The 26,776-nt window shown below is 44.5% G+C and overlaps 1 protein-coding gene across 1 annotated transcript in view; it reads left to right on the top strand.

Moving 5' to 3' along the window:
• LOC142775123 (uncharacterized) overlaps positions 1-26,776 on the top strand; it is a 789,190-nt gene that overhangs the window by 47,383 nt on the left and 715,031 nt on the right. The gene's annotated exons all lie outside the window — the stretch shown is intronic.

Raw genomic sequence — 26,776 nt, 5'->3', positions numbered from 1 at the left:
CTCATGCCTCTGCATTCTAGCGCTCCAGTGTCACAAAGCAAGAATAGAAAAACAAACAATAGAACGAAAACTCATTAACAATGACGCATACAATGAACTTTTCATCTTAGCTGAGTTACAAGCATCGCTAAACTGCTGTGACAAAACTGCCGCAGTAGAGCATAATGTTTACTTAAACCTGTGTAACTTTCAATGCAATACATCTATTACCATCTCCCCAGGCTCAGTTTGCTATATGCCTCCGCCTGATTTCATAAAACCTCTAACGTACATTTTGCTGAGCTTTACAAAGATACGTTTATGGCGTCTAGAGCGTGTGGCGCTTTCCGGTAAATGCATTCACATATGTATATTTAATAACGCCTGCGCTGTTGGAACGGTCCAAAGATGTGTTGCAGAGTCGCACAATTACTCTGACACTCTGTAAACACACCGAGATTTTCAACTGGTTTATTTACAATGAAGTATTTAAAACACAAAAGATCCAACTACATAAGGCGATAAAAATGGATATATTTAATAAGTACACCCCATTTAGCCTAACTAGAAGGTTGCATTAAGTATTTGTACGTCAAGAAAATGTGTGCGTGCATGAGGCGCATGACCCCCTTTTCACTCGTGGAGGCCCTGTTCTGAGGTTAAAGCTGTTAGTTGTCCTTCTCAATCTTGTCTCTGAAACATTTATTATTATTATTATTATTATTATTATTATTATTATTATTATTATTATGTTTGAGTTCACTAAAAACAGTTGGAGGGTGGATAGGGAGGAAAGAGTCTGACAACTGCCACCTCAAGGGGCACAATACCTGCCGGTTCTTTCGGAAAGGAGAAAACATAAAGAAAAAAGACATGAGGAAAGAAAAAAAGAAAAACAAATTAGCAGACGGAGGCACAATAAAGTAGTCACACGAAGAAATGTCCATAAACGCGAGGCTGAATCAGTTTTTGTTCATGATTGTTAGCAGGGATCGAGGGGCCTGCGGTCATGCCGAGCAGAACATCCACCGGGAACCGACCGTCATCAAGAGTTGTCCATATTCCACTCAAAGAAGTCCGATAAGTTAGTATTCCTTGATGAGCACTGCTCGCTGTGAAATGATTTCGGGATACTTCAAGATAAATCTATTCGAATGTCTCACAGGTGTCACAAGACGTATACATAACGGACTACCCACGCGTGCTTGACAATATAATCGTTCGCGCACTAATGCAGTCAACTCTTAGCGTTCATAGAAGGGTCTCAGTCACGACGAGGCAATGCACAAACTCGAATGCGTGGAGGGCATGATCTGCTTGCGATACACATTCCTCTGTAAAATTTAATGGACTGGAATAAGACACCGGAGGGCATACATTTTCTCGTGCACATTTGTTTATTTTGTGGGAGTTGCATGGAAGTAGAAAAACAAGTTAAACAAGTAGAATATTTGGTGATTAAACGTTAACAATGACAAAATTAAGGGCAAAAAATAAAAAAAAACACCATCACCACTTCGAGCTTTGTGTGTTGTGGCGAACTAGTTTCTCTCGTGTTCCATCTCGCTCCCACGTTTCCAAATCTTGAATGGCGCGGATATCTCGATCGCACCAAACGATGGGTGAAACCGTGGCTGAGGTACCGTCAGACATAGAAGGTGCCGTTGGCGATGCGAGAGCGTTACACCGACAGAGCTGCAGCTCCCACGGGAGGCTATACGGGTGCCTGGGCTGCGTACTCCGACAGTCCTCTGCGCATCTGGAGGCCCGCTTGATTGGTCAAGCCCGCCGCCGGGCTCATCGGGGATCTGGCGGGATTTTTGACGCCCTAATCCTCTTAGCCCAGACTTTCTCGCCGGCTGCCCGAGGCGATGGACGTCTGCTCGCTTTTGTTTTCGTCTTTCCCCGTAAACCCCCCCCCCCCCCCCAGCTCTACCATGAGCCGGGGGAGCGTGTGTTAGAAGTGAATGACGAATCCCATCGCTGGACTTGCTGCATTTGCTTCCTTCTTTTTCTTCTCTTTCACTTCCGTCAACTTTACTCAAAGCTTTCTCAGATGCCTGCAAAGAAGCTCGGAGCTCCAGTTCGCACGCAGTTACCTCTTACTCAACATAGGATACTTACTCTTGTGGACACATTTTATATTTCTTATTTCACCCTGTTTTCCTCGAGGACTGTATTTGTGTACTTCTACTGACATTATGAATTGAGAAAGCTCATGTGAAGGCGGTGACGTTTTTTTTTCTTTTTTTTCTAGTACTCATGGCGCGATACTCTCAGAACTTCTTTATTGGGATCATTCTTCTCATCATGTCTTCAGCTACGTGGCGCTCGGCGACAATCTTGACGACAGAATGAAAATCACGTAGCCCCAAATCGTGAGTTGAATCGTATCCTGAAATGGTAAATCATGCAAGGTTCTCCAAATCTAAGATTGTGCTATTATTGGGCGTTTGTACTCTTTTATTTTTCCCAACTTCGGCAGAATGCACAGCAACACTGCGTGAAGATATAAACAGCGAACGATGAGATGAGATTACATAGCGATGGGCGGTCACGTCCGGATAGGTATAGCTTCGCATAAAATTCTTATGTCGAGTATTCTGTTTGAAGTGCGCTCGAGCAACGTCAACTTGCATACTGGTATGTGATGCACAAATTCTAAGGCCATAGCGCAGATTAAGGTATCACATCATCCAGTCAACCTTTTCGGCACTTTTTTTTAATTGCCGTGACTTAAACTAACCAGTGTTCTTGTGGCACCTAATGCTATATACTTAATATGAAATGCTTCTTTTCCACAGGCATGAAATAGTAGCCATGCAGTGCTTCAATTTTGGAACTGTTGCAACGTCTCAAAACCATTCCTTGCGTTACTTAAGCAGTTAAATGCTGCACATATTTCATGCTCAAGTATGTCTGCAGTTTTTGCCCAAGTCAATGCAAAACTAAAAGCATGTTCATAGGTAATTGCTCATAAAACCGCTCCTCTTCTCACTATACTATCTGCATTGCATGTCTGGCAGCTCTGCGTCGTCTTCGTTCCTTCATTTCACGCACTTGTGACACACTCGCATTCGGTCGACGCTGGACAATCCCCAGATTAGCTCGATGCATCACCTATCTTTGCTTACGCATGCCGCTGAAAATACAGCGAACCTTGATATTTGGCATCAGCTTACGGATTTACAGACTATGCAAATTTCACTACAATCTGATCGGAACGACTGAAAAGAAAGACACATGAATTAATGAACACTTTGTGCTACTCGCTATTTCTCCATATCTCGATGACGCAGTTGCTGTAATAATCCCCGAACTAACGCCAATTTTCTCTAGCAGGATTAGTTCGATCGTTTGCCTTACCTGCACCTTCTTAAGCGCAGCGTTCGCTCAGAACGCGCGCGCGAGAATAATCGCTCTTTTGCATTTTTTTTCTTGTTACTCCCGTCAAGAGCAAGCCTTGTTGATAATAACCAAAATCCCTGAGTTTTTCATGAGCTTCGTTTGTGTGCTAGGCATTTCTTCGCATTTGATGGAACCTAACCGCTCTTACTGAAATGTTTCTGGCTAGTAAAGAAAATCTTCTACTACATGCAAGGAAGCGGTAGCAGAAGTTGTGGTTTTTTAATTGTTTTACAGCAAAAGCTGATATGAGATCAAAACTCGAGTCACGCGTGACGCCGTGGTTGTCTGCCGCCGCCGCCGCCAGTGTCCGTAACCAATGTCAAACGAAATTAAAAATTAAAAAAAAACTACAACCAAGGACACACTGAGGCTCCAACCCGAGTCCGCTGCGTGCCAGCCCAGTATTCTACCACTAAGCCACGCCGGTGCTTGGGATTTGTTCGCAAACTTGTCTTAGGCAGGCGTGATGTGGGGAAATGAATCTCGTTAATATGAGTAATAAAGCGTTTTAGAACAGCAAAAGAACAACCAGGCGTCACACAATGCGAATAGCGTAACGAGTTGGTCATCCAATGCTTCAATTCATTACAAAAGCCATTACAAAACCCCGTGTGCTCAGATTTGGGTGTACGTTAAAGAACCCCAGGTGGTCGAAATTTCCGGAGCCCTCCACTGCGGCGTCTCTCATAATCATATGGTGGTTTTGGGACGTTATACACCACAAATCAATCAAAGCCATTACAAAAGCAGGTTCCTGATCATCTAATAAATGTGGCGCATAACCATTTCTGGCATAATTCCTCATCGTCGTCAGCCACTGCATGAACAATTGGCGCAAAGTTCCTTGCAAGTGTTTAGCTGGTACCACACTTCTCAGAAGAATGATGAAGGATGGCAGAGTGAATGCCGTCCTACTACCGAGAAATTATTATTATTTATGCCATAGTGGGTGCCAAGCAAGTGAGTTTGCAGCACTTACCCAATTAGTGTTTAGAAATGGTTCTAAAAGGCTGTTCTAGCTTTCGCTGCGACTGTTGTTCCTTCCGCACAGGCTTAGTTTTTTTGTTCCTTTTCGGGGGAATAACGTGTAGTTCTTATAATCACAGGGTGATCTCGATCTGAGAAATGTGTGCTAGGGAGGGTTGATCCGTTTTCCTTCACTATATTCGTGAGACAGCAAAGTATGTACTGACGTATCGGTCTCCGAGAGCAAAGCTTGTACAGCGGAAGCATAGACATGCAGTAATTTACGGCTCGAGTTCGCGCCTTTCCGGCAGATATATGTTTTTTTCACCGTTCGCTTACTTCTTGTAGCTGGTTACGTTGTCTCTGCTTTTCCTGATCGCCGGTGTTCCCGCCACTTTTAAATCGTGTACGAAATATGCCGGCTGGTGAACATGCCGGCTTATGAACTATCTGCAAGGGCTGGTGGTGTGAAAACGAAACTATGAATCGTAGAGGTCGCTACTCGCTAAGAAAAAGTCGACTTCATCGGCAGTCGAAAAGCATTCACGCGATGGCGTTATATCCAAGCCTAACTGACTTGTGGTTCCTCTAATTGTAGCTCAAAACTATAGCTACTGTAGGCACAACTGCTTCGTAATGATAACATTGTTTTGCATTTTTCGTTACTTACTTGAAAGCACATCGAACGGCCAGCTTCTTTGTCGCACACTAGCCAACTTTTTTGGCACGATCTACTTACATTAAACAAAACATTAAAGAAACGTTCGTTGCTATTTAGTCATGATAGTTATATCACGACATGACCTTGATCGTGGTATCGAGTAAATTTAGTATACTTTGCTCAATTTAGGATTTTTTTATAGTGAAGCGACTATTCATACATTGATGAGCACAAAAAAAAGGCTGGTCAACTCTTTCGTTACCATGTCTATGCAAACCGATCACGTGTAATTGACGCTCTGGATTGTGTATTTTGGCATGTTAAATTTGTTTATCGTGAACCTAGCAGTTTCCAGTAATTAGTTTAACCACTCAACTTTCACAGTCCATTTTATTGCCTGCTTTGGCAACATATAGCAATTTTCGGTAGACCTTCGTTCGAAATAATGTGTGTGTTGTTGGGAGAATGCACTTGGCTGGCGAACTTCACAGAGGTGCGTGTCCCACGTAGTTATGATGTAGTAAAATCAAAGTTCTGGGATCAAAACAACCTTTACAAGTCAAATGTTAAATCAAGGTGTCAGCTTCGCAACCTGACAGTGTTGAGCAGTACTAATGGCCAGACATTTATGCCAGCAATACAATAAACAGCTGTTGCTAGCAGTCAGGGAAAATTCATTCTACGAAGAAAAATTTCCCAAGGTACCCCGCATACTTGAGTGCAAGAGCTGCGTCAATTGCGCCAATTCGATACCATTCCCCGTGTTTGCGCCAAGCTGCGCCAAACCATGAAATTTGCTCAAATTGCACCACGCTGCCCCGGAATTCCCGAACAGCCTCAAAATTTTCTAAGTTGCGGTAACTTCATCGAGGAATGGAGGCCACGTTGCCCACCTGCAGTTTGCGTCATTAGTCAATCCAACCTCGCAGAACCTAAGCCTAAACTATGGTGTAAGATATATTCCCACTAGGTCAGGGCACTCGCGAGGTGCGATCGACCAAATAAAGAAACAAAGCTGTGCGTCCATTGGTCCGCTTACCGCAGCGAATATCTATCGGCAGGGCGACGCATTTTCAACAAAAGAAAGCGTTGCCATAGCCACCAGTACTGCGAGTGAAATATGAACTTCCTAGTCGGAAAACACGGCTATGATTTGTTTGTTAGCAAGTAGAGCTAGGAGCGCTTACTGTATTTACCGTGCACGAACTGAGTCGACGTGCTACAAACACCGGTGACCACGTCAACCACCATATCAACGGCACATAAAACATTTTTCTGTCGACGTTCTGTTAGTTGCGTCGTCCCGGCGGTAGGTATCCGGGGCTGTTGCCTGGCCAACGAGCGCGCACAGTTGTTATTTCATGTACCAAAACGCCTCTTTGTGCCCAAAACCTAGCCCCCATCGTGGAAAAAAAAGTCGGGGAAAGGGGGGAGCGTAGCGGTGTTCGAAAATTTCTTGGCCTTGTTCTAACTTGTGCAGAACGCTGCTTCAGCCACCCTGACCGCAGTACACCGGTGCCCTGCGAAAAAAAAGCGTATCTTATTCGAAGGTTCTGTCGGCACTACTCGCGGGACCCAGCACAGCATTCAATTACTCATGTGTGTATACGTCCCACTGTTATTTAACAAACATGGTTCAGCTTAAATTGAGGGCGACGCAGCAAGCAATGGAAAGGAAAATGATAGGTGTAACCTTAAGCGACAAGAAGAAAGCAGAGTGTATGAGGGAACAATCCGGGGTTGAGGATATCATATTTGAAGCCAAAAAGAAGAAATGGACATGGGCCTGGCATGTAGCGTGTAGACAGAATAACCACTGGTCATTAAAGATAACTGACTAGACTCTCAAAGAAGGCAAGTGGGTAAAGGGGAACAGAAAGTTAGGTGGACAGGTGAGATTAGGAAGTTTGCGGGTATAAAGTGGCAGCAAGAAGCACAAAACCGAGTTTACTGGTGCAACATGGGAGAGGTCTTTCTTCTGAAGTGGACTTCGTCAGGCTGATGACGATGATGATATGTACACGCCATAATTGTGAACACTAGTATGATCGCTGACGTCTGAAAAAGTTACTGGCAATCATTCGGAGCAGCGTATGACATTTCTGCGCCCTTCAAAAAACTGTTTTTTTTTTTCGCCACCCCTACCTTTCAGTTTCACGCATCACTGTAATTCGAAGGTCGCCAGCTTGGCAGATCTACATCTGAGTTCACAGTTTCTGCCACAGTATTTAAGCAACGTGGCAAATCCTACTGTGGACATCATTGTTTGCTCAGTGGGGTGGCTCAAAATACTACTTTTATTGGAATAGCAAGGCTCATGTTTACTCTGCACGACTTGGCTGATGTTGAATGGCTTGAGCATACTTTTTTTTCTAAACGTGGGCCCTCTTTTTTATACCACTCCATATTTAGTTTTTTGTAATAAATAATTAATGTTTTTTTTCCTGCAACCGGCTCCAAATTGGCATTTTAGGGCTCCAATGGTAATATGTTGCTGCTCAAAAGTATTGCTCCAAATTCTAATTAGGCTGATGCACTCCTGCACAAGTGTGGAGGTGGCCTTGTCAGCCAGTTTCCAACAGCTTTGGTTTCACGTGTTATATCAAACACAGGGCCGAATCTAGTGTCACTAGTCGCTCCTATGCTGTCGTCGTCACCCGCGCATGAGTGCACACCTGCACTGCAAAAAAAAAAAAAACGCGCCGCTTGAAACTGTCTTGTAACCGCACCTGCACTGGTTGAGAACGAGCTTAGAGAACGAGGATGACAGCACCTACACTTCAAGTTTTATGACTCTGATGCTTTGCGTCAGCCTGATACATCCGCAGCCGTTCAAGGGTTTGTTTTGTTTGCGGCTTCAAGTTGTCTCCTCCCCCCCCCCCCCCCAATTGCGTAGCTCTTGACCTTCGTGCACAGTTTTGTAGCGACTCAGGTTACGTGCAGTGTTCACACGTTGCTGGGTCGTGGTATTGTGGCACCGGCTGCAGAGCTTCTCCTCGGGTGGACGTTAACAAACCCCAGGTGGTCAAACTTTCTGGAGCCCTCCGCTACGGCGTCTCTCATAATTGTATGGTGGTTTTGGGACGTTAAACTCCACATATCAATTTATCAATCAGAGCTTCTCCTCACGACGCTTAGGCCACAGGAACACATCTTGAACCTGACTATGGAGCAGTGCGAAACGTTTTAGGACTGCGCGCGATATTGCGTGAGATGGGCCATGGAAACAGGTGTCGCTAGACGAAATAGCGAAGTTCGCTGGACATCTGATTTATAGAACGCTTATTCACATTACGAGCATCTATCTGTATTAGAACACCTGCAGGCTTTCACCGCAAACAAAAACACAAAAATTTTCTGAGAAAAGTGTATGAGTTCACTTGTGTCTCGCAAAAAACTAAAGATTGCTTCAGCGCACGGCACAAGCAGTGAAGCAGCACCTCGGTTCTGACTTTTTTTTGTGCGAATAGAAATGTTTTGTGCAACATTTATTATTTTTACGCTGCTCCTGGCTCATTTATTTTCAAAATTTTTATTCTAAATTTGCTTTCTTTTGATCGTTTTTCGTATATGGTGGTTTTTTCTTTGTTTAAGAGCAGGCAAGCAAACATTACACACATATCACACTTATAATTATTCCAAAATATTTTTGTTGCTCTACAACGTATGTATAAGTTTTCAAAGATCACTTTATTGTGCGAAATTCGATAAGCGATACTACGTGCTGGAGTAATTTTTAAACTGCAAAAACAATGTTACCAACGCATATGAAAAATGTTTTTTTTCATACGGTACCGAAAGAGTTAAACTTCTAAAAAATTCGCCAATAGTGCGTAAATAATAAAGCCGCAAACTTAGCAGAGGTTACGCGGTTGTCTTAAAAGTTTCATATATATTACCAGCTTCTCGATTAGGTGGTGTGTGAAGATAAGCTTTATGATGACAATTACATTCATTTAATGGGATGATTAAATGCGTGTTGTCTGGTGTGTCAAATCAAACAATGTCTGTGTCTAGCAACTTAAGGTCCTATCAACCCTACGGGTGTAGATGGATGGATATAGGCAGCATTGTCTTCTCGTTTTTTTTCGGCGGTCACCTTTGACGCTGCGATCTACTGTGTCATTGTCGTAGATTAATTCTGCTATGAAGAAATTCTCTCACTTTTTATTTAGTTGTCGGAAAACAGAGCCGGAAGATAATTGGCATGAAAAAAACCGTTCTCTCACATACATTGATACCGTTGAAAAAGAATCTAACCACAAACGTATCGTTGTCTCCGGACGCGTCCCTCTACAAAGACGTGTTCGTATTTTAAGTATTACATAGCGGCCACCAGAAGCCTGTAATATTTCCCGAGAAAAAAAAACATAAAAACTTTCCTAACAACCGTTCGAACGCATAGACTTACATTCAGCATGTATACAGTATAATAGGCGGGGGAGGAAGTAACATGGCGTAATTCAAGCAAGCAAACATGTCTCAACTGTGAGTGCATTTTCAATTTGCTCTTTCTTCTTCCACGTGTTTCGTTCTGTCCTATCAAACGCAACGCCCAGGTGAGTGAAAAACGTGCAAATGTATAGGCATATATAGAGCCTCAACTTCCACACAAGAAAACATGCTCTACCGTCAAGTAACGGCACGTTTGTATAAAAGTGTGTCGAGTATACGAGACCATGAATGTGGCCCTTCTGGCTGCGAAAACTTTACATTAAAATTTAAATAAATTAAGAGAAAAATATATAGCGTTTTTACCGTCAGCCTAGACAGTCTTTATGACTATACGTGCTAAAATAGCGGGTATTTGACGAGCAGCGCGCGCTTCCCGCTCGCTGTGCTGAAGCGGACGACTCCACGTGCTCTTGACATCCCGGCGTGAAACCAATCGTGAGGGGAAGTTCTCGCCGGACGCGGCTCCGATGAGTGGTTCGAAATTAACCGGCCTCCCTGACACGGAAGCCCCACCAGCCGGGCTGCTGACAGCTGCCGCCGGCCACGCTCGCCCGTGGCACTGCTCAGATCGATGAAGAAGGCGACGCCGACTCTTGTGGTGGCCCAGGCGATCGGGCGCTGAGTCGGCGATGCGTGCCCTTGCTTCGAAATAGAACGCACACCTGGCCAGGTCAATTATCCACGCGGCACACCGCGGACGCGCTTCCACTTGCTTGCTCAGCTGCAGATGGTCGTCGTGCCGGCATTGCTTGCTGGGTAAATGGAAGCGCTGGAAAGCAGAATCGGCACAGCGTGTCGCCGGGCTTTTTTTTTGCTTCGACTACACTCCAGTCGGAGCTAGCTTCATGGGCAACACTAAACAATGGCTAGGCGTAAGCGATTATTTATCTCGAGACACAAATAAATGCAAAGAAAACAACACATGAAAGTTGAACTCGTGGTCGCATTGCAGCTACTAAAAGCGAAAGCAGCTGACTATAGGCAAAAGGCGGAAAACACAGAACACCATGGATGTGCTCACTAACGGGCAGTATTTGCATGTGATGCGATCCAAGCACATCAGGCATGTATTATAGTTGCGAATATCTGTAAATATACCAAAATATGTGAATTCTTTATTGGTATAGGGCGGGTCGATATTAACGCTCGCTTTACTGCGACGCTGAGATCTCGAAGTTGATCATGGCAACCGCAGCTTGATGAAGACGAAAACTTGTAAAACGCTTGAACTTAGGTGCAAGTAGGCGAACATTAAGTGATTGAAGGTATTCCTGCCCCAACCACCACAAGCGTTCTTCGCGATTAGGTATAGTGGCTTTGGGTAGTAAAAACCACAAAATATAATTTATAAAGTTTCATATCGCAATGCCAAAAACTACTGATATTTTGACGTCATTACAGCTATCGTCGTCACGACAACCTTGTAGTACCTCGATATATTTCAGGGTTTGTGTTTTCTGGACAAGGCCTGAACTATTTTTTGAAAGGTTTGTACACTGTGGCATCTTTTTAGCATGGTGTAAATAAACTACTCTGCGACTGATTATACTCTTATTTGCAAGCTTAACAAACAACATTGCATCAAAAAGCTTCCTAGACATGTTAAATATCACCCTTCCTAATGCCACTGTTATCCGCTCGAATTCTGCCGCCTGCGTTATATGAAAAGATTGAGCCATCGATGAACTTTAATTTAAAAACAGCCACGCTAAAGTTGTCTGCGTTGGCTTACAAATGCTTATGAGCTTCCGAATGAGCACTTTTCAGCGTCAGAAATCATCCGAACACAAGCTGAAAGCGTCATTTAAAAAAAATTATGCTGTGTTTGCCGTTTTATCTATCGTGGCAGTTTATCGGCTATTGCGTTACGGTTACGGCGGCTTCGTTTCAATGAAGGCGATGTTTAATTGCGCCTGTGTACTTCAATTTAGGTGTGCGTTAGAGAACCTCAGGTGGTGAAAATTAATCAGAAGTTTCAACTATGGAGCACCTCATAATTATATTGGGGTTCTTCATGGTAACAAGAAGAAAATTGATTCTTTGGATAAATGCAATGCCAACTTTAGCAGACATTTATATGCAATCATTAGTTTGATTAAGATTGGTGGGTGTGGTATTGCTTTTGGAGACAAGTGCTAGCCAAGTTCTTTAACTTTTTTCTTTGTCGTATTGCTATACGTCTACATTATTATTATTTTTATTATTATTATTATTATTATTATTATTATTATTATTATTATTATTATTATTATTATTATTATTATTATTATTATTGTTGTTGTTGTTGTTGTTGTTGTTTATAGATCTGATTTCGTAAAATTTATTGAAGTACTTTTCGGTATAAAAGTACATGAAGGGACGTTGTTATAACAATCATTCAAGAAATTGGCTGAAAGAACTTCGTATTCTATAATTTGGCTCGCGCGTCCGCTTCGATTATCACATTTGTCGAAAATATCTACAGCACGTGCAGATACAGAACGATGGCTCTACGGAAGTAAACTATATTGCCACAGACGCCGCTGGCACGCAAAGCCACTAGACGAGCTCCATGTACCACATTATCGAAAATACTTTTGATGTCCAAAAGCAACGCATAGCACAGCAGCAAAACGAAGCTGTTAGAAGCTGTTACTTTCATATTGTCTTCTTTTGCAGCAGCTCAATAGTTGCGATGCTAGTCACGCACGCGTGGAGATCAGGCATCGATTGCGCAAGGTGTCACCGGATTCAGCAAACAGACCTTACACGTCCATGCTGATTTGTAAAATATTTTAGGATTTGCAGTACGAATTGACAAACTTTTGATTATCGAGAAATCAAGACTTGGTATCTGATAGCTTAACTTGTTTGGTTCTCTTCGGTGCATATCTCCGACTTATTTACACTTGTTCGATGTTCGATATAAGCGCAGAGTGTAGCTATCAATCGAAAACTCCTAATTCATTATAAGTGTTTGCTTATACACGCGTTTCTATCAGGTGCCACGTATTATATGTTTTTGAACTTAATAAGACGTCAGCTTTGTTAAAAGCACTTGAAGAAGGATTCATTAGTTTTAGCATAAGACTGGGCAGTCATCAAAACGATTAGATTTGTATTGCTATCAGCTGTCCATGCAGCGCTCCTTCAAGATAAATGGCAATCTTCGAATGGCAATCTTCCGCACCGACTTGTAGTTCACTCATATTGAGAAGCGAGGTGATCCCGCTTTTCTTTAGTTTAACAATTGGAAACAAAATAAATTTATACTTGCAGCTTGCCTCGTTCCTGCTCTCTGGAATGACACATCAGCTACTGCGTACACGACACTTCTAGGCCAGAGTCTTTCCGCGGCCATGTATCCTGAAACGAAGTACCTTTTTTATTTTATTTTTCTGTTCGGGCTAGAATACGTCACCCGCTGTTTGTAAGCACCGGAAATCTGAGCAACAATAGTAGCGTCAGGAGCCGGCCGCCATAAATGTCGGTGGCGTCAATAGTATCAACAAGGGCGGCAGCAGTCTCGTGTTTATCGCGGACGCCAGAGGGCAAATGTAGCTGCCAAAGAAATCAGAGATCCGTCGCTAGGCAGGGAGAACAAGCGAACCTTTTTTGGAGCATGGTTTAGCGTCGATCTGCCGCCCTGAAACGCTAAACGAGACTTGTGCCGAGAGCAACAGCGCGGAGATACGAGCGCCGCTTTGTCTGCTGGCACAGACGTGCGCTTACCCCGCGCTGTTACGCTTGTACGTTCACCCTCTTGTTATGTGTCTACGTGCACAATTTTTGGACCACCAAAAGTGTCAGGACGTCTTTTTTTATTTTTATACCGCCCCTCGTGTCGGCAGGTATGGCACCTGAAAGGTGTGCGTGGCACTGCGTTGTTTCCGCCTCACCCCCTTTCTGCTTTTGTCGGCCATTCCCGCTTTCGCCCCAGCGCGCGAGCGTGATCGATGCGAAGCCGCGCTCCTTTTTGCGCCGTGTCACTCGTAAACGGCCTGAAAGACGGCACGGCACCCTTTTCGCTTTTGTTTCGCACCATTCTGCCCGGTGCTTCTCCCCCCCCCCCCCCCCCACACACATGAACAAGCCCTACGGCGCTCCACCTGACGTGATCCGCGCCCCTTATGCCGTGCGTTTTCTCCTCTCTGTCCGCTCACCGCCATCTATTATCGCTTTCTAAAACGGACTTTGCACTCTTTTTCTTTTCTTTCTTTTACCGGCCTGGTTCTGTTTTCTCTTGCGCTTGGCGTCCTCGGAAAAAATGTGCCACGGCCGTGAAACTTTTCAGCCGTATCACTTCCGAGCCTTACGCAGATCTGTTTTTTTTTTCTTTATCCTTTCACTCTATCTCTCTCTTTGATTATCTAGTTCCTTTATTTCTACTCGTGTTTAACCGTTTCGGTGCACACATTCTTAATTTTGTTTCATGCAGCAAGTATTTTTAAACGAGCACGTGAACGTTTGGAGAGAAAGATGGAAATAAATGAGGAAAATGCAGGTTATCGATGGAAACCTCCACGCTTTCTACCCTGCACTTTGATAATAAAAAGAAGAGAAAGAAAGTAAATGGAGTAGAAAATGAAGGAAGCTTGTGACAACAACAACAAAAAAACTGAGAACCTGACCAACAGGAAAGTGACAGTCTTTCTAATAGGCCACTCGGACGTAAAAACGTTAGGAATATCTTGATTGACTTCTTTGGCAGGCATTCCAGCATCGTATGACCTGAAAGTGACCTATCTCTAAGACTTAGTTACGAGTAATGGCCTTTGCGTGCTGTGGCTAGGGCTGAGATCAAGATCATCATCAGCATTTATCTTAATAGTGCTTTTACTGCCACGGTAATCAGCAGAGCACTGTTTCTCGATGCAGAAGGCATTGCACTTTGCTAAGTCACAACACGCAACATTGAGAAACGTACTGTTCTTGATATGAAAAGTCCACAGAAAAGACGAAGTCGAACAGAACGGTCGACGCCATGCAAGCGTTTGAGCTTAAAACTTGGTGTGTTCCAAAAGGATACTATATTATCATGTGAAAGCACACGAAGTTTAGCTGCTGCATCTGTGCAGTTGTTTCGGCGTACTTATTCTCTATTGTGACACAATGGCTTATCCTCCTCGGTTCTAGGGTATTAAGTAGGTACCGTTGTTTTAAAGGCTACAGACCACCACCAGTCGATATCAGCGTGTCTAATTTTCCCTTGCCACAATTGGCATGAGGATGAGATGCTTTCGTTCAGCTCCGAGAAGTGGCGCCATGTGTTTAGTTATTATTCAGAAAACTAGAGAACAAAAATGGCTGGCTACTGCAAAATGGCTGTGTACTGCACGAGTGCTCGACTACGTCCTCTTGGTAAGTGAAAGCTTTTTCTTTGTTGTAGCGGAAACTAGAACGCCTATAGTACGTTTGTTTAACTGTGGATGCCCTGAAGATCATATATAAAGTCATTTAGGCTTCATACTTTTCTTGCACTCAAATATAAATATTTCAAACGTTCAGGAGTACCGAAATGGGTACCATCATATTTGAGACAACCGTTGAAGTTGCAGGGTTCATAATGTTTCTGCGTTTTTTTAGGGGAAGCAATGCCAAAAAATACAGTTTTGCAGAAGCTTTTTTTTAGTGAATTCTTGAGATTTAGGAGGTTATTGGAGCCAATAAAACGCAATTTCTGTTTCTGCACGACGATGTTATAAAGGAGGTCTCGAATTTTGAGGTCTAGTGGTTCGTTCAGTCTGCGGCATAAGGCATAAATAAAAGAGGAGCTTTGAAGTGACTAAACACACTCCATTTTATAAACAATGAGTAGCAAATTCTGTGGCCTTCTATGTCCAATACTTGTCGTCCTTGTCCTATCTTGAACTTGGCACCAGTGATATCTTAGGGAAAGGTCACTGATACCGTAGAATCGTGCACAGTGCATGGTTGACACATCAGTATACAGATCGGTGTTATCGTTGTGTGCCTCGTACAGTAAGAGCAGAGAAATTTGCCTAACAGCCGGTAATGACAAATACATTTTTGTCCCGCTATCGTTCTTTAAATATATGCCCAAGCCAAGCACCCAGGAGGAAATAAACTTTCGCTGAAGCTGTATAATCAGGCGGAAGACATGGAAGTCTGTCTGAAATAAAAACTATGGGCCACCTTAGGAAGGTAGACGACCCGTGAAACTGTTTATCACAGGACACAGAGGTGACACACAATTACTAACCATGACCAGTAACACACCCTGCCACCAAATCCAAATTCTATGTCTATAAAGACCCCTTCAAGTGTGGAATACGTTCCAGTCGGAAGAAATACCAGTCCGTGTCTCGTGTATCCTTCCTGTTGACTCGATATTGGTAATAGGGAAGCGGTTTTGGGTGGGCCACGCGTATACGGCCGGTATGGCGGTGTCCTGTGTGAACCGGGCTGGCGTGTTTTGGTGGGTCTTTCACTGGCGTGTTTTGGCAGGATGGGTATTGCTGTATTCTGGTGAGAATTTCACCCATTATTTTATGCGGCTCCGTATTGTTCCTAGAAGTTAGGTCGGTGATGCTCGTTTCATGATGCCGAATGGACTAAAATAGAGTAAAAGTTAGGAAGAGAGATAATAATCTTCAATGCAATTTGTCGGGACGTTAGTCTGGTTCATCGCTTAGCTTGCTGCTCTAGGTGTCGGTCGGGTGATGACTATGATATATATGATGATCAGACATATATGCGCCAATAAATTGGACACTCACAAACATGCATATATATATATATATATATATATATATATATATATATATATATATATATATATATATATATATATATATATATATATATATATGCAAAAGAATCATTCATATAGTTTCGTTAGTTTGAATGGTCCTCAAAAAAGCCAACAGCGCTTTCGTGTTGCGCATTGCGCAATCGCTATCTTGCCCCGGGCCAAGAGGTGCCGCAGTTCCAAACAGAAGCGGCGCTACAAATGTAGTGCTGCCTTCAGAGGTGATGTCAGAAGCATTAACTGCTTGTGAATTAAAACTTTCAGATTTAACGTGGCTGGAAAAGAACAGTGGACCGAAACAGTTAGTTTGGAAAGAAAAAAATGACTTCCATTCGCTTTTCCGGCACTCGTCTCAAGTCGTCTTTTCAGACACCCAAAGCCCGTTGTTCTTCTCGGCTTGCCTCTTTTCGTTTTCTGGCAGACCCATGACAGCCCTACAGAACTATTCCATATTTGCTGACAGCGGTAGGTGCCCTCAACATAGTGAGCCACTTCTAGCGACGTCGCCACGCCTATGCTCTGCCCAGGCCAAAGCTCCCCACCGCCGTCTATGGGATCCCCCCACGTGAAAAACGTGGGGGGCTCCCCGCGTGTTCTAAGCACCTCAGTATGACGATGGCACGTACCGCTGTTTACAAACTAAAAAAAGACTTCCTGGAACGTATGCCGCCACTCTCTAAGTGCACGCGCTCGTGCGTGTGCGAAGATAATTCTCGCTTCGTTGTTGATATGGAACAAAAATTTGGCAAACCTTCTTAGCTGCTTTGTAAAATCCAAGCTCATTAAATATTTTACTCGGAAATGAAATGACAATTGGTTCAATAATTTTCATACAAAACACGCCTACCCACAAATAGTCTGCTAAAATTTAAAAAAAAGTCTGCACTCAAAAACGTATGTGCCGCACGAATCGGTTCCCACTGCTCAACCCTAATCAACTGAAGTAGTCCAATAAAATTGAGAATGAAGCAAAAAGATGCATGCTGCTGGAATGGCTCCTCAAGATGGTGCACTGAACACCAAGAGCATGCAGCAAGCCAGACGAACATGCCGCGCCAAAAAGATGCATGCAGCTCAGCTGGAAAATTATTAATGAACGTACGTAAAACACTAAGAAAAACTGTACCTTTCAGGGAAATCACGTGACTTTTTTGTATTTTTTTAATTCTACGTCTTCCAGTACATTTCGTCAAAATTTTGTGTCAGCTCTGTACTCTGTGCATGCCACAGAACCCCACCGGTCATATCCCTTCACAGTAGAAAGGTCTATGAAATTTTTTTCTCTCACCTTTGCAATATTTAAGTTTATTCTTGCCGCTAATATTGTATAGGATGTGTTGATTTCTGTTTCCTCCTTAATTTTTTTCTTTTGCTTCACTCTGTTTTACTTATAGTCCTCATATTTATTTTGCGTAAATATTATATAGCATGTTGCGTTTATTTTTTGTCATTACTCTAATGTGTTTCATTTTGTGTCATCATTCTGTTTAATTATTATTCCGAATCTCTAGCATTATTTTTGTGTACATATGCGTGTCTTCTTTTTCCTTATTGTACCTCACTTCTTATAACGAGGCCTCGGTGTTTTAGGGCATAGAAAACAAATGTTTGAACTACTTTATGGTTTTTTTGCTGTTAGATGCATCGCGGAAAATCTGCGCAAACTCTGAGCGCCTGCGCATGAGCTTTTTCGATGAGCGAGCAGCTAGTTTTTTTTTATTTATGACACGATAATTAAAGATGAGCTTTTTCGAGTGTGGATGTTTTTTTTTTTTTGTGCGGGTGATAGGGCTGCTGAACTCTATCGCAAACACGTAAAAGATAACAAAATATACAATTGCATCATAGCGTGTACGAAAATATCTTAGAATTTTCCTTCATATGTTTGTTATACGATTACGCCCGAACAGAAAACCATTTGCTGTTCATTTGCGTATATACAGACAGCATTCCTCCAGGGTTTCCTTCCCAGGTATACCGTTTATATATAAATATATAAATATGTGAAGTGTCAATGGTCTTATAAAACGGTAAGCGTTTGTGTGTTATTCTTGTACACTTTATGAGGCTATCTCTCTTAGCCTATATGCTTACTCCTAGTCTCGTACATACTCTCGTGTTTTCTTGAGTGCACATAAAATGAACGTAATTAAATCAAATCAAGGCAAGCTCTTACAGGCGAACACATAAACGCGAACCCTACAACTCATGGTATCTGGCGTTTCGGCATCCCGATTGTTCCACGTTCTCCTTGTATAAATCTGCCTAGAGACGGCTAGGGTCGCAAGGCGAGCTCGCGCAAAAACACCTTCGAGACGCGTTATTTCAGATCTCATAGAAAACACCGGGAAGAACGAGGACATGCGCGCGCTCCATAATCTAAGTACAAAGCCTAAAGCTCCAGAGGTGCCACTACTCGCTGGCGTTACTCGCTCGGCATGTGTCGCTTCACCGGGCCCTCAGCTCGTTGTCGTCATCCCAGGGGGGCTGGGATCAAATCTTTCGCGTTCGATGTAGTACGGGGAATATTTCGGGCCGCTTCGCGCTCTCCTTCGCCACAGCGACAGCGCGCGCATCCTCTGGCGAGGCTCGAGAGCACTGCCGCCGCCTCCCGTCGAGAGAGGAATGTCGCTGCTCAGAATCTCCTCGAATCGGTCGCGGGATAATGCGCTTGTCCCTGTCGCGCACCGCCCATTCCCTTCCGTGCTGGCGCGTGGCCTTCGACGGGAATGTGCCTCGTTTTCGTTTGTACAGGGCATAGCTCTCCGCGAAAAGGCACCCAATGGCTCCCGGTGTGGTATCGCGTTCCAGCGCAGCAATCTTCGCGCGCATTTCCCAGTGGATCCTGCATGCATTTTACCGCAAATTTTTATTGCGATAGCCCTTATATGAACACTCTCAGTTGTTTTTTGCTGCAGGCGTCACCGTCACTCACCATATATATGAACGTTTCTACATATATGAAAACGCAAGAAACAAAAATAATCTAGAAAAACACTCCGGCGTACGGAATCAAACTTAAGACGTCGGCAACGTGAGTGTGAGACGTTAACCACTGAGCCACGGAGAGGCACTTCCTTCAACGTTCAAACGGCAAGGTATTTATATCTACCACTTGCCGCTGTTGACCAGCATCTGGGGAGAAACTATCATGTTCTCAGCATTAACAGCAAGCTGGCGCAATGAGCGCGCGTTGGCATATCGTCACGACGCGGTGGTGCGTGCTTTATTCTCCCACGCGTACTTTGCTCAGTGGAGAGGAGGGGATGGATGCTCGCTCGCGTGCCCTTATCTCGTGTTTGGGAAGATCGTACATCTTGGCTGTTCTTAAGATTTCACCGGAACATTTTCTGTGTGAGTGCAGAAAGGTCACTGCAATCGTTGCACAGTCTCCGTTTGTGAAAATATCTCGCTTTTCAAACACAGCGAAGTTACAATTGAACGCCCATTCGCGTTCATCTGTACATGTGAGTACGTTTTGTGCATCATTTGCGCGTGAGAAACGGGGGAATCTTTCAATCTGCTTGCCATTCTGCCTGTGACCTTTCAATTTGCTGATATTGCGTTCATTGCTTCGTCTTTTTGGCAAAGCTGTGAGTTTTTTTTCTGCACTCTCTACACTGTTCAAACGCGCTACGTCTGAGCAAAGTGTTTTTAACAGTATACACTTGAATGACGTTTTCCTTGAACACGACAGCGTCGGGTAGGAGCAGTGATGGAGTCCTAATTCATCCGAAACTCTAGTTCATTTCTTTAGATGTGGCAAAAAAAGAAAGATATGTGAGAATAAACGCACAACAGTTAACCGGAATTCAAGTATCTGGTTTCATACCCTAAAAAAGTGAGGAATATGAATTGAGAAAGAGGAAATGAAGCGAAAATACACATACTTTAATGTAATGTAAGACACACACTGTAATGTCACAATCGTTCCTCGAGGCGTGTCGCTCACTGAAAGTTCAAAAAAGCCTTTGTCGCTTTTCGGCGTGAAGCTCGATCTTTTTGGCATTCCAAAATTTATTTCAGAAAGCGGCTGGTCGTCGACGCGTGCAAACACTGCTGACAGGGACTGCCTCTGACAGTTGTACTGAGGGAATTAACACAAAATATGTTTGATGGCTTCGTCAGCGCCGCAATGGCCACACGCAACGCTGTCTGCCCATCCGATGCAGCAAGCAAAGGCGCTCGTATAAGACACTTCAAGCCACATACGGCAGATAACGATTGTCTCCTCTCGGGATAAACCAGATGGAATTGTAAGTTGTAGGCATAAATGAAAGCGATGAAGATGGGTGTGAAGAAAACCGGGCGTCTTCCACAGACACCTTGTGAGTTGGAGTGCGAACGAGTTCATCCTTGCTGCTACATCTCTTCTTGATAATGGAATAGGATCATGCTCGATATCGATTATGCCACAGTGGTCTGGTAACCATTCAAAAGTTACATCATGTTCTTCCTCTATTACTCTTTGATGCAGTTGTCGGGTTTCCAGCTCCAATTGGTCTTGAAGCTCACGACGTAGCGCAGTTCGAATACAATGCGGAGCTGGTCTTGAATCATTGAAAATGCACTATTTTAGAGGTGCTTCTCGATCCATCTTACGGAGTGCGCAGCGGAGTGCCGCTAGGTATGTGGCTGTCGCTGTTGTTTTGTGAGACGTTCGAAAGTGGATTTTGTCGGCTTTTTCTGGGAAGATCACAGCTCCTGCAAATTGCCAACATTTGTCGAACCATCCGAATGAAGTTTAACGTGGTGTTTGTGTCCTTCGTGCAGCATAGGAAGAGTCACTGCTTCAACCGAGAGATCCGCTTTCTTGCGAAATCCTGGCACTGTCAGTCACATGTTTGAGCGGTCTAAACACAAAGAGGTATCAGTATACAGTCAGTAGGCATGTGTACTGCTGGAAGGCACTCACGGTAACTCAATATGCTCTTGCAGAAAGAAGCACTCTGTCGGTCTTCTGGAAACGAAGTGAGATTGGGGGCAGGGGCGCGATCAGGGTGCTTAATATGCACTCGAAGCACCTCCAGAGTAATGTGCATTGTGGCTGGATGATCTTTGGTGATTGCGATGGTCTCCGCTGTGGATGTGTAGCGTGGTGGTTGAACACAAACTCTGAGTGCCTAGCCCTCGGTGTTTTTTAATGTTCATGTACTACTTTTGGAGGCGTTGTTCAAATCTGGCAAGCTCTACCGCAGGTACCCCAGGAAAAGCGCCCTGTATAGCTGCAACATCACGTGCACTGATGTGCCCCACTTTTTTTCTCAGTGACTCCGCTGATCGTAAGATCTAATCCCGGCTCCAGCGGCTACATTTTTTGATGGAGGCAAAAAGTTTGTAGGCCCATGTGCTCAGATTTTTGTGTGTGTTAAAAAACCCTGTTGGTCAAAATTTCCGAAGCCCTCCACTACGGCGTCTCTCATAAATATATAGTGGTTTTGGGACGTTAATCCCCACATATAATCATCATCATTTTTCCTTGACGACGACGACGAAGTCTCTGTTCATATAACGCTTTTCTTTCTGTTCCTCGCAATTTTATCTAGTTTTTCGTGGCTTCCGGAAGACGCTGCTCCCTGCGCAAGGGTGACGGGCGCAGTCTTCCACCAGTCCGCCCAGCCAGAGGTCTGTCATGGCAAGCTGCTCGTTAAATCAGGGTGCCTTGTCCAGAACAAGTGATGACTACTGCCTAATGGCTGTGGAAGCGAATACTTCTGCAGCGTTGACCAACCAGAGATCAACTTTCGCAAGCTCATCACAGAAACAAAGCAACTGTTCGGGCACCAGCGAGGACACGGAACTGTACTCGGCCACTGGCGACGACACATTGGATGACAGCTTCGAGACCATGAAAAGCAGGAAGGTCAAATGAAGGAATGTCAAGCCCCAGCGGGGACGTTAACTGTGAAGTCAAAATAAGAACACTGGCCGCACACCTTCTCGTTCATGTCCGAGGAGTCCTCCAACAGCCTTCGAGGAGTAAACAGGCAAGCTCTCTCTATGTACTTCCAGGGGGTTGCGCCTAACTAAATTAAGCATATCGGCATGAAGACGCGTAAAAATATTCTTACTGCAGACACGATGACCGCCGGCGCCTTAGACAAGCTACGCAGAATATCGGAGTTACCAGACATCAAAGTCTGACCAATGATTCCTGTGTATGGTACCTGCATGGTGGGAGTAATCTACAACATTGGTTTGGCCCTAGTAAACTCAAATCTCCCATTTTTTGTAAGCCCAGTGAACGAGGAAGTTCTCTTTACGAATGTAAATCACCTCGGAAACACCCGCTGTGTAAAAAAAATGTTCAAATGAAATTATATTCTGTCACATGTCAAGAAGAGAAATTTGCGACATCCTCTTCGGCCTGTTGTTCTTAAACCTCTTCAGTACCACACCTGCATAAAAATTGGACACGTCAATGGTGTATGCACAAATACCAGAGTATGGCCACAATACACTGAGCTACACACCGCAGACGCATATCGGGCTGCAAGGCTGAAGTGAAGAAAGTGTGGCGATTCAAATGATGCTGCCTCCAATTATTGGCCGCGGATTAAGAAGAAAGTTGTCAACATGAAGCATATGGTCACATGCAATTCATCCCACGGAGAGACTGCTGAAAGGGTATGGTGTCGACGCAGCCTACATGGAAAGCGTGCAACGCAGAGTGTCGCGCGTAACCCATCTTTTCCAACATGAGTAAAACAGTAAGCATTAAGCGAAATGAAGTGGACAAGCCCACTGCTGCGAATTATTGGGCTACACTTCCGCGCAAGAAGCCTGCAAAAGAGCCCCCTCTCAGGTCTCCCCGCCCCACAGCTTCCTCTAAACCTACTTCAGCTGAGCATGTGTCAAGGATAGATCGACAGATCATCCCGGTGCTGCGATCCCTCGTCGCTGCCATGGCAGACCTGCTGAGAAGACTGGGAACTCCAACTGCTCGAAGCAGATTACAGGTTCGGGACGTGTTGAGTCTAGTCCTCACTTCTCTCGCGTAGAGCCATGACAGAAGATCAAGAATCGTTTCGCAAAGAGGTCAGGGAAGCATCAGTTATTCAGTGGTACGCAAGATGACATAGATCACAGATTTCTGATTTTTGTCACTACGTGTTTTCAAACCGTTACACAATCATTGAAATTTGTGAAAAAAACTCAACAAACCCAATCAGACTAATTCAATACGTATCAATCCCGTCCCAAACCTGCAACGAAAGCAACAAGGTCCTTCTGTATATTCGTCGGGAGCTTCCGTCCATTGTTCAACCAGCGTCACGTCATGATTGAAACCAGTGTGTTTGTTTATTAGTCAAGCGAAAAATGTCCACTTTCACAATAGTGTGTGTCTACCTAATCCCTTCAGCTCGTTTTCGTCGAAAAAATGGGAGCCTGTTTACCGGGTGAATGATGATTGGGGCGAAGCTGGGTCCGTACGCCACTGCTGCCTCGCTTCGGCCTCCAGCTGTCGTACTGCATGGTCTTCGCGGCACCGCCGTGCAGCTCCGCAGAGCCCTTCGGCTTCCTGCACCCCCACACAGGGATGGCTGTTTCGAGCGCGAGCACCTCTTTTCCTGCGCGCACGCCGCTTGGCAGTCTTGTCCATCCGCCGACCCTCTGAACGCGCGCGCGCCAAAACGGTGCTTTTATTGTACTATAAAGCAAGCATCCCCTGGCGCACGGCGCTACCGAAGAACACGGGATCGCAGTGACGCGATCGTTTCTTTTTCTCCTTCCGTACGTGTGACGTAAATCCTGTTTTCATAAAACTCACCTTTCATTATTATCTTTTTATACAAAATGCCCTCTAGTGTGGGACGATTTTGCATTTCTCAGCGTATACGCATTTGTTCTATAGTACAAGGAGGGCCTTCTATGGCCGCATGGGCGACTGAACGAGTGGTGGTTACAAACGATAAGTGGACGATCGGGTGACGCAAGAAGAAGCTTCGCTCCTAAAAAAATGGATGACGTACTTGCGGGCGGCCCGGGTCCATGAATATCTACAGGGGACTTCAACGCCCACTACCCTATCTGGGAAGCTTAAAAGTGAACGCCGCGGTGCCAAACCGGCTTAGTTTGTGTAGGCTCATGAACTTTCTCTACTTAATTATGGAAGTCCCACATTTCTGCGAGGGTACACATACAGCAGCTGCTTGAACTCGACATTTGTGTCCCGTTGCTTCGCTTCAAGCGTAAAGTGGTTTTTAGACATCGAGACGCATGGTAGGGAGCACCATTCCCAGTTATTTCTACATCACAGGCTTCGCTAGCGGTCAACCACGGAAAACCATCCGGAGGGTAGATTTGTCCGCATTCGCTACCAACATTTACGACGCATGTGCAAAACGCTTATCCTCCGGCATTGAGAAGCGCAGTGCACGATCTGCACACTTGCGTGCTTTTGAAGGCCCTCGGAAATGTACATGGAGTTAGAGCAACTCCACGTGATTCGTCGGCGTGTAGAGCGTCGGGGTCGGCGTGATTCGTCGGCGTGTGGCGTGCAACGCGTCGACGTACGTCGACGGCGTTGCATGACAGCGCTACTGTGAAATTTTTCACAGCTAACTTCACGGAGTGCATTATTTTAGAAAGCACAATGTATGTTGACGGAAGCAAAACCATTTACTGTTATTTTACTGTGACCCGCCATTGTTGAAAAACTGAGAGAATGCATTGAACATGCACCGCGATATAATCTTGGCCGACTTGGCGCCAACTGGAAAGCTCCTCCTTTCAGCTTGTCTTGTCTACAATTTTGTCTTTGGTCACGGCGGGAATCTGGCCTGCCCCATATACGCATGTGTACTTGTTTTGATCTTTTTGCATAATAATTAATAATGATACAGCCATTCGCAATGTGACCTGCAAGGAACATTGCAGACGTGGGTGGCAGAGAAAAAGAGGCGTAAACGAGAGAGTGAGCAGGACGGCATCGGGAACAATGAGTGACGCTACCATGGACACTTGTTTTATCGGGGGACCTTAGGTGACATGTGCACGTAGTTCCATCTCTAGTGAGTCACAACAGTGGCCTGCCGTAACATAATGAAAAATAGGGAGGAAAAAAATCATCTCACGAAAAACGTAGTCATGAAAATTAATCCCGCTTTTATCAGCAGAGACTTACTTCAACAGTCTGGCAAAGTTACAGTGCCGCAACACAAACGGCATGGCTTCCCACAGCGTGTGTTCTGTTTCCGTTGAACTCATTTGCAATACTTGTGTCCATGTGCTTCGAGTTGTCGAAGAATTTGCCCTCGCACTGTGAACAGCTATCTTCCTGGTTAGCTCAATTGGTAGAGCAACCGCCCCGGATAGGCGTTGGTCCCGGATTTGAACCCCGGACCAGGACAAACTTTTCGGCACTGTAAGAGGCTTTTGTCTGAGAGATCCGTATAGATTTTCTTGTGGCTTTGTGCTAAAAACGGGTAGTTGTCTTCTTTCCTTTTCATGCCCCCGTATTCTAGAACCTCCCTTCGCTCAACGCTTCGCCTTCACTTGAGAAAGCCGACGGCAGTGCCATCTCTAGGTACGGCAAGTCAATGCATATCAGCGACAGTCTGCTGCTATTCTTGAGTAGCGCAGCGTCATTTTCGGCCGAGTGGTGGCGCAGTGCTTAGCTATGTTAAGTGAAGGGTGAAAGTCGAGTCGAGGAGTGTTTGTGAATACGGGGGTTAGCCCTCGAGTACGGCGTCTTTCATAACCTGAGTGTCTTTCGGACATTAAACCCGATAAACTAACCCCCATATTCACAAACGCTCTTCGACTTGACTTCTACCCTTCACTCGACAGAGTTGAGCACTGCACCACCGCTCGGCTGAAAATGATGCGGCGCTACTCAATAATCGCAGCAGATTATCACTGATATGCAGTGACTTGTCGTGCCTAAAGACGGCGCTCCTATCGGCTCTCTCAAGTAAAGGTAAAGCGTTGAGTGAAGGGATGTTATAGAATACGGGGGTAAGCCTTGATGTTGTAGTTTCTAGAGTTATGATAGCTCTTGTAGGCCACCAGCATTAGTCAAACAACTGAACTGTTTTCGAAATCGCTACCTGTGCTGTACTGTGTATTTCACTGACCCTGCCAATCCTGAAAGATAACATTTTTTTTAGTTTTGAGGTGCTCATCATTTCTTTGTGATATGACAGAGCAACATGTTTAAGCATGTCTAATTACCAAAGTATGCTTCTTTCTTGGACAATTGCATGTCGTAAAGCGCGTTATTAGCCCCCAATGTGCTGCTATATTACCCCTCTCTATGCGTAAGAAAATCACTTATTTATGCCAACGAAGTCATTAATTAGACTGTCAGTTGAGTTGCTCATTTATTTTCGCTCCTACTTTGACAGTGTAGCAACAGTGTTTCTTTTTTTGCTTCATGAGGTATTGCTTTTATCAAATTATCTTTTTTCTTATATCTACCATGCACCATCTCTTTCCTTCGAAACGAATATCAATACTTCAACGTCATTCAAATGCACCCGTTTGCAGCACTGCTTCTCGATTGCCTTTGAACCTTTAATGATCATCGCTTTCAGTGACCATTGAGTACGTAC

This window comes from Rhipicephalus microplus, chromosome X, assembly GCF_043290135.1.
Source record: "Rhipicephalus microplus isolate Deutch F79 chromosome X, USDA_Rmic, whole genome shotgun sequence".
Classification (NCBI taxonomy): Eukaryota; Metazoa; Arthropoda; class Arachnida; order Ixodida; family Ixodidae; genus Rhipicephalus; species Rhipicephalus microplus.
This window is presented reverse-complemented; position numbering and strand designations above follow the sequence as displayed.